The sequence below is a fragment of the Arachis hypogaea genome, chromosome 1 (genome assembly GCF_003086295.3).
Source record: "Arachis hypogaea cultivar Tifrunner chromosome 1, arahy.Tifrunner.gnm2.J5K5, whole genome shotgun sequence".
Taxonomy (NCBI): domain Eukaryota; kingdom Viridiplantae; phylum Streptophyta; class Magnoliopsida; order Fabales; family Fabaceae; genus Arachis; species Arachis hypogaea.
This window is the reverse complement of record NC_092036.1, coordinates 82885033-82892338: the sequence shown is the minus strand read 5'-3', so window position 1 is coordinate 82892338 and position 7306 is coordinate 82885033. Positions and strand designations below refer to the sequence as shown.

The following is a 7306-nucleotide window of genomic DNA, read 5'->3' as shown; positions in this document are numbered from 1 at the left end:
TAAAGTAAAGATAGAGATACTTATGCAATTCATTGGTGAGAATTTCAGATAAGCGTATGGAGATGCTTTGTCCCTTCCGTCTCTCTACTTTCCTACTGTCTTCATCCAATCCTTCTTACTCCTTTCCATGGCAAGCTGTATGTTGGGCATCACCGTTGTCAATGGCTACAGTCCCGTCCTCTCAGTGAAAATGTTCAACGCACTCTGTCACAGCACGGCTATTCAGCTGTCGGTTCTCGATCGTGTCGGAATAGAATCCAGTGATTCTTTTGCGTCTGTCACTAACGCCCCACAATCGCGAGTTTGAAGCTCGTCATAGTCATTCAATCCTTGAATCCTACTTAGAATACCACAGACAAGGTTTAGATCTTCCGGATTCTCAAGAATGCCTCCATCAATTCTAGCTTATACCACGAAGATTCCGGTTAAGAAATCCAAGAGATAAACATTCAAGCCTTGTTTGCTTGTAGAACGGAAGTGATTGTCAGGCACGCGTTCATAAGTGAGAATGATGATGAGCGTCACATAATCATCACATTCATCATGTTCTTGGGTGTGAATGAATATCTTAGAACAAGAATGAGCTGAATTGAATAGAAGAACAATAGTAATTGCATTAATACTCGAGGTACAGCAGAGCTCCACACCTTAATCTATGGTGTGTAGAAACTCCACCGTCGAAAATACATAAGAACAAGGTCTAGGCATGGCCGAGAGGCCAGCCCCCATAATCTAAGAACTAGACGTCCAAAGATGATCTAGAGATCTAAAGTGATCAAAAGATTAAAATACAATAGCAAAAGGTCCTATTTGTAGAGAACTAGTAGCCTAGGGTTTACAAAGATGAGTAAATGACATAAAAATCCACTTTCGGGCCCACTTGGTGTGTGCTTGGGCTGAGCATTGAACATTTTCGTGTAAAGACTTTTCTTGGAGTTAAACGCCAGCTTTTGTGCCAGTTTGGGCGTTTAACTCCCATTCTTGTGCTAGTTCCGGCGTTTTACGCCAGAATTCTTGAGCTGACTTGGAACGCCTGTTTGGGCCATCAAATCTAGGGTAAAGTATGGACTATTATACATTGATGGAAAGCCCAGGAAGTCTACTTTTCAACGCAGTTGAGAGCGCGCCAATTAAGTTTCTGTAGCTCCAGAAAATCTACTTCGAGTGCAGGGAGGTCAGAATCCAACAGCATCTGCAGTTCTTTTCAGCCTCTGAATCAGATTTTTGCTCAAGTCCCTCAATTTCAGCCAGAAAATACCTGAAATCACAGTAAAACACACAAACTCATAGTAAAGTCCAGAAAAGTGAATTTTAACTAAAAACTAATAAAACTATAATAAAAACTAACTAAAACATACTAAAAACATACTAAAAATAATGCCAAAAAGCGTACAAATTATCCGCTCATCAGTCTACTTTCCAACGCAATTGAGAGCGCGCCATTTAGACTCTTGTGGCTTGAAAAATTCATTTTCGAGTGCAGGGAGGTCAGAATCCAATAGCATCAGTAGTCCTTTATCAGCCTCTGAATCAGATTTTTGCTCAGGTCCCTCAATTTCAGCCAGAAAATACCTGAAATCACAAAAAACACACAAACTCATAGTAAAATCCAGAAAAGTGAATTTTGCTTAAAAACTAATAAAAATATACTAAAATGTAGCTAGATCCTACTAAAACTACCTAAAAATAATGCCAAAAAGCGTATAAATTATCCATTTATCACAACACCAAACTTAAATTGTTGATTGTCACCAAGCAACTGAAAACAAAATAGGATAAAAAGAAGAGAATATACAATGAATCCCACAATATCAATGAAACTTAGTTCTAACTATATGAGCGGGGCTTGTAGCTTTTTGCTTCTGAACAGTTTTGGCATCCCACTTTATCCTTTGAAATTCAGATAGGAACTCAAAATTTTAGATGGTGTTATTGATTCTCCTAGTTTAGTATGTTGATTCTTGAACACAACTACTTTATGAGTCTTGGTCATGGCCCTAAGCACTTTGTTTTCCAATATTACCACCGGATACATAAATGCCACAGACACATAACTGGGTGAACCTTTTCAGATTGTGACTCATCTTTGCTAAAGTCCCCAATTAGAGGTGTCCAAAGTTCTTAAGCACACTCTTTTTGCTTTGGATCACGACTTTAACCACTCAGTCTCAAGCTTTTTACTTGGACTTTCATGACACAAGCACATGGTTAGGGACAGCTTGATTTAGCTACTTAGGCCTGGATTTTATTTCCTTGTGCCCTCCTATCCATTAATGCTTAAAGCCTTGGATCTTTTTTACCCTTGCCTTTTGGTTTAAAGGGCTATTGGCTTTTTCTGCTTGCTTTTTCTTTTTCTTTCAAGAATCAATTTCATGATTTTTCAGATTATCAATAATATTTTTCTTTGTTCATAATTCTTTCAAGAGCCAACAATTTTAACATTCATAAACTTCACTATCAAAAATATGCACTGTTCAAGCATTCATTCAGAAAACAAAAAGTATTGCCACCACATCAAAATAATTAAACTAATTTCAAGATAAAATTTGAGATTCAAGTACTTCTTGTTCTTTTGTAATTAAGCACATTTTTTATTTAAGAGAGGTGAAAGATTCATGGAATTATTCATAGCTTTAAGACATAGACACTAGACACTAATGATCATGTAGTAAGGACACAAAACATAGCCAAACATAAAGCTCAAAACCAAAAACAGAAAAATAAATAGACAAGGAGATTAAGGAATGAGTCCACCTTAGTGAGGGTGGCGTCTTCCTCTTGAAGAACCAATGGTGCTCTTGAGCTCCTCTATGTCTCTTCCTTGCCTTTGTTGCTCCTCCCTCAGAGCTCTTTGATCTTCTCTAATCTCATAGAGAATGATGGAGTGCTCTTGGTGCTCCACTCTTAGTTGGTCCATGTTGTAACTCAAGCCTTCCAAAGAGGTGTTGAGTTGCTCCCAATAGTTGTGTGGAGGAAATTGCATCCCTTGAGGCATCTCAGGGATTTCTTGATGAGGATCCTCCTCATACTCTTGTTGAGGTCCATAAATGAGCTCTCTTGTTTGCTCCATCCTATTTTTAGTGATGGGTTTGTCCTCTTCAATAAGGATGTCTCCTTCTATGTCAATCCCAGCCAAATTGCATAGGTGACAGATAAGATGAGGAAAGGCTAACCTTGCCAAGGTGGATGACTTGTCAGCCACCTTATAGAGTTCTAGAGGTATGATCTCATGAACTTCCACTTCCTCCCCAATCATAATACTATGGATCATGATGGCCTGATCCACAATCACTTTAGATCGGTTGCTAGTAGGAATGATGGAGCGTTGGATTAACTCCAAACATCCTCTAGCTACAGGCTTAAGGTCTGGTCTTCTCAATTGAACCGGATTGCCTCTTGAGTCTCTTTTCCATTGAGCTCCTTCCACACATATGTCCATGAGGACTTGGTCTAACCTTTGATCAAAGTTGACCCTTCTAGTGTTGGGGCATGCGTTTTCTTGCATTATTAGCAAGTGGAACGCCAACCTTACATTTTCTGGACTGAAATCTAAGTATTTCTCCCGAACCATTGTAAGCCAATTCTTTAGATTCGGGTTCATACTTTGATCATGGTTCCTAGTGATCCATGCATTGGCATAGAACTCTTGAACCATTAAGATTCCGACTTGTTGAATGGGGTTGGTGAGAACTTTTCAACCACTTCTTCGGATTTCATGTCGGATCTCCGGATACTCAATTTTCTTGAGCATGAAAGGGACCTTAGGGATCACCTTCTTCTTGGCCACAACTTCATAGAAGTGGTCTTGATGGACCTTTGAGATGAATCTTTCCATCTCCCATGACTCGGAGGTGGAAGATTTTGTCTTCCCTTTCCTCTTTCTAGAGGTTTCTCCGGCCTTAGGTGCCATAAATGTTTATGGAAAAACAAAAAGCAAAGCTTTTACCACACCAAACTTAAAATGTTTGCTCGTCCTCGAGCAAAAGAAGAAAGTAAATAGGGGAGGAAGAAGAAAATAGAGGAGATTGAGGGTTATAGGTGGTTCGGCCAAGAGGGGGAAAGGTGTTTGTGTTGTGTGAATATGAAGGGGTAGTGAGGGGTTTATATACGGGTGAGGGGAGGGTTAGGTTTTAGTCATTAGGGTTGGGTTTGGGAGGGAAATGAATTTGAATTTGAAAGTGAGGTATGTGGGGTTATTGGGGAAGAGATATAGAGGTGATTGGTGAAAAGAATATAGGGAAAAGCATCGGATTTGATTGGTGAGTATTTTTTTGGGTAGAGTGTTATAGAGATGTGTGAGGGGAAGAAAGAGAGAGGTGGGGTAGGTGGGGATCCTGTGGGGTCCACAGATCCTGAGGTGTCAAGGATTTATCATCCCTGCTCCAATTAGGCGTGTAAACGCCCTTAGTGTTCAATCCTGGCGTTTAACACCAGATTGCTGCTTGTTTCTGGCATTTAACGCCAGATTGTAGCCTGTTTCTGGTGTTTAACACCAGATTGCTGCTTGTTTCTGGTGTTTAACACCAGATTGTAGCATGTTTCTGGCATTTAATGCCAGATTATAGCCTATTTCTGGCATTTAACACTAGTCTGGTGATTCTTTCAGGCATTTAACGCCCAAAATAGTGCCAGACTGGGCGTTAAATGCCCATTCTGCTACCCTTACTGGCGTTTAAACGCGAGTAAGTTTCTCCTCCAGGATGTGCTATTTTTAATGCTATTTTTTATTTTTCTTTAATTTTTGCATTTGTTTTTGTGACTCCACATGATCATCAACCTAAAAAAGGAAAATAAGAAATAACATAGATAAATAAAATTGGGTTGCCTCCCAATAAGCGCTTCTCTAATGTCAATAGCTTGACAGTGGGCTCTCATGGAGCCTCACAGATATTCAGAGCATTGTTGGGACCTCCCAACACTAAACTTAGAGTTTGAATGTGGGGGTTCAACACCAAACTTAGAGTTTGGTTGTGGCCTCTCAACACCAAACTTAGAGTTTGACTGTGGGGGCTTTGGTTGACTCTGCATTGAAAGATGCTTTTCTTGCTTCCTCTCCATGGTTATAGAGGGAGATCCTTGAGTTTTAAACACAAGGTAGTCCTTATTCAATTGAAGGAACAACTCTCCTCAGTCCACATCAATCACAGCTTTTGCTGTGCGTAGGAAGGGTCTTCCAAGGATGATGGATTCATCCTCATCCTTCCCAGTGTCTAGGATTATGAAATCAGTAGGAATGTAAAGGCCTTGGACCTTTACTAGCACGTCCTCTACCTGTCCATCAGCCTTTTCCATGGATTTGTCTGACATCTCTAATGAGAATTTGGCAGCCTGTACCTCAAAGATTTCCAGTTTCTCCATTACAGAGAGTAGCATTAAGTTTATGCCTGACCCCAGGTCACAAAGCCTTCTTAAAGGTAATGGTGCCTATGGTACAGGGAATTAAGAATTTACCAGGATCCTGTCTCTTTTGAGGTAATGTTTGCCTGACCAAGTCATTCAGTTCATTGGTGAGCAATGGGGGTTCATCCACCCAAGTCTCATTACCAAATAATTTGGCATTCAGCTTCATGGTTGCTCCAAGGAACTTAGCAACTTGCTCTTCAGTAATATCTTCATCCTCTTCAGAGGAGGAATAGTCATCAGAGCTCATTAATGGCAGAAGTAGGTTCAATAGAATCTCTATGGTCTCTAGATGAGCCTCAGATTCCTTAGGTTCCTCAAATGGGAACTCCTTTTTGTCCAGAGGACGTCCCATGAAGTCTTCCTCACTGGGATTCATGTCCTCCTCCTCCTCTCTAGGTTTGGCCACACGTAAGTAAGGTTATGGCCTTGCACTCTCTTTTTGGATTCTCTACCGTATTGCTTGAGAGAGTACTAGAAGGAGTTTCAGTGACCCTTTTACTCAGCTGGCCCGCTTGTGCTTCCAAATTTCTAATGGAGGACCTTGTTTCATTCATGAAACTTAGAGTGGCCTTAGATAGATCAGAGACTATGTTTGCTAAGCTAGAGGGGCTCTGCTCAGAATTCTCTGTCTGTTGCTGAGAGGATGATGGAAAAGGCTTGTTATTGCTAAACCTATTTCTTCCACCATTATTAAAAGCCTTGTTGAGGCTTTTGTTGATCTTTCCATGAGAAATTTGGATGATTTCTCCATGATGGATTATAGGTGTTTCCATAGGCTTCACCCATGTAATTCACCTCTGCTATTGCAGGGTTCTCAGGATCATAAGCTTCTTCTTCAGAAGATGCTTCTTTAGTACTGTTGGATGCATTTTGCAATCCATTCAGACTCTGAGAAATAATATTGACTTGCTGAGTCAACATTTTGTTCTGAGCCAATAAGGCATTTAGAGCGTCAATTTCAAGAACTCCCTTCCTCTGAGGCGTGCCATTACTCACAGGATTCTTTTCAGAAGTGTACATGAACTGGTTATTTGCAACTATGTCAATGAGTTCCTGAGCTTCTGCAGGCGTTTTCTTCAGGTGAATAAATCCACCTGCAGAATGGTTCAATGACATCTTAGACAATTCAGATAGACCATCATAGAATATATCCAGGATGGTCCATTCTGAAAGCATGTCAGAAGGACACTTTTTGGTCAGTTGCTTGTATCTCTCCTAAGCTTTATAGAGGGATTCACCTTCTTTCTGTCTGAAGGTTTAAACATCCACTCTAAACTTGCTCATCTTTTGAGGAGGAAAGAACTTGGCTAAGAAAGCCGTGACCAGCTTATCCCAAGAGTTCAGGCTATCTCTAGGTTGAGAGTTTAACCATGTTCTAGCTTTGTCTCTTACAGCAAAAGGGAAAAGCATAAGCTTATAGACCTCGGGATCAACTCCATTGGTCTTAACAGTATCACAGATCTGCAAGAATTCAGTTAAGAACTGAAAAGGATCTTCTGATGGAAGTCCATAAAACTTGCAATTCTGTTGCATTAGAGAAACTAATTGAGTCTTTAGCTCAAAATTGTTTGCTCCAATGGCAGGGATTGAGATGCTTCTTCCATGGAAGTTGGAATTTGGTGCAGTAAAGTCACCAAGCATCTTCCTTGCACGTCCACCATTGTTATTGGTTTTGGCCATCTCTACTTCTTTTTCAAAAATTTCAGTAAAGTTCTCTTCAGAGTGTTGTGTTTTAGCTTCTCTTAGCTTCCTCTTCAGAGTCCTTTCAGATTTCGGATCAGCTTCAACAAGAATGTTCTTATCCTTGCTCCTGCTCATATGAAAAAGAAGAAAACAGAAAATAATAGGGATCCTCTTTACACAGATATAGAGGTTCCTTTATGTGAGTAGAAGAGAAGAAGGA

General features: G+C 40.3%; 1 non-coding gene across 1 annotated transcript; it reads left to right on the top strand.

Moving 5' to 3' along the window:
• Positions 1-6577: 6577 nt before the first annotated feature.
• LOC112712678 (small nucleolar RNA R71) lies at positions 6578-6681 on the top strand. Its single transcript, XR_003157879.1, has one exon. It is a non-coding gene; the product is annotated as a small nucleolar RNA R71 (small nucleolar RNA).
• The last annotated feature ends 625 nt before the right edge of the window (positions 6682-7306 follow it).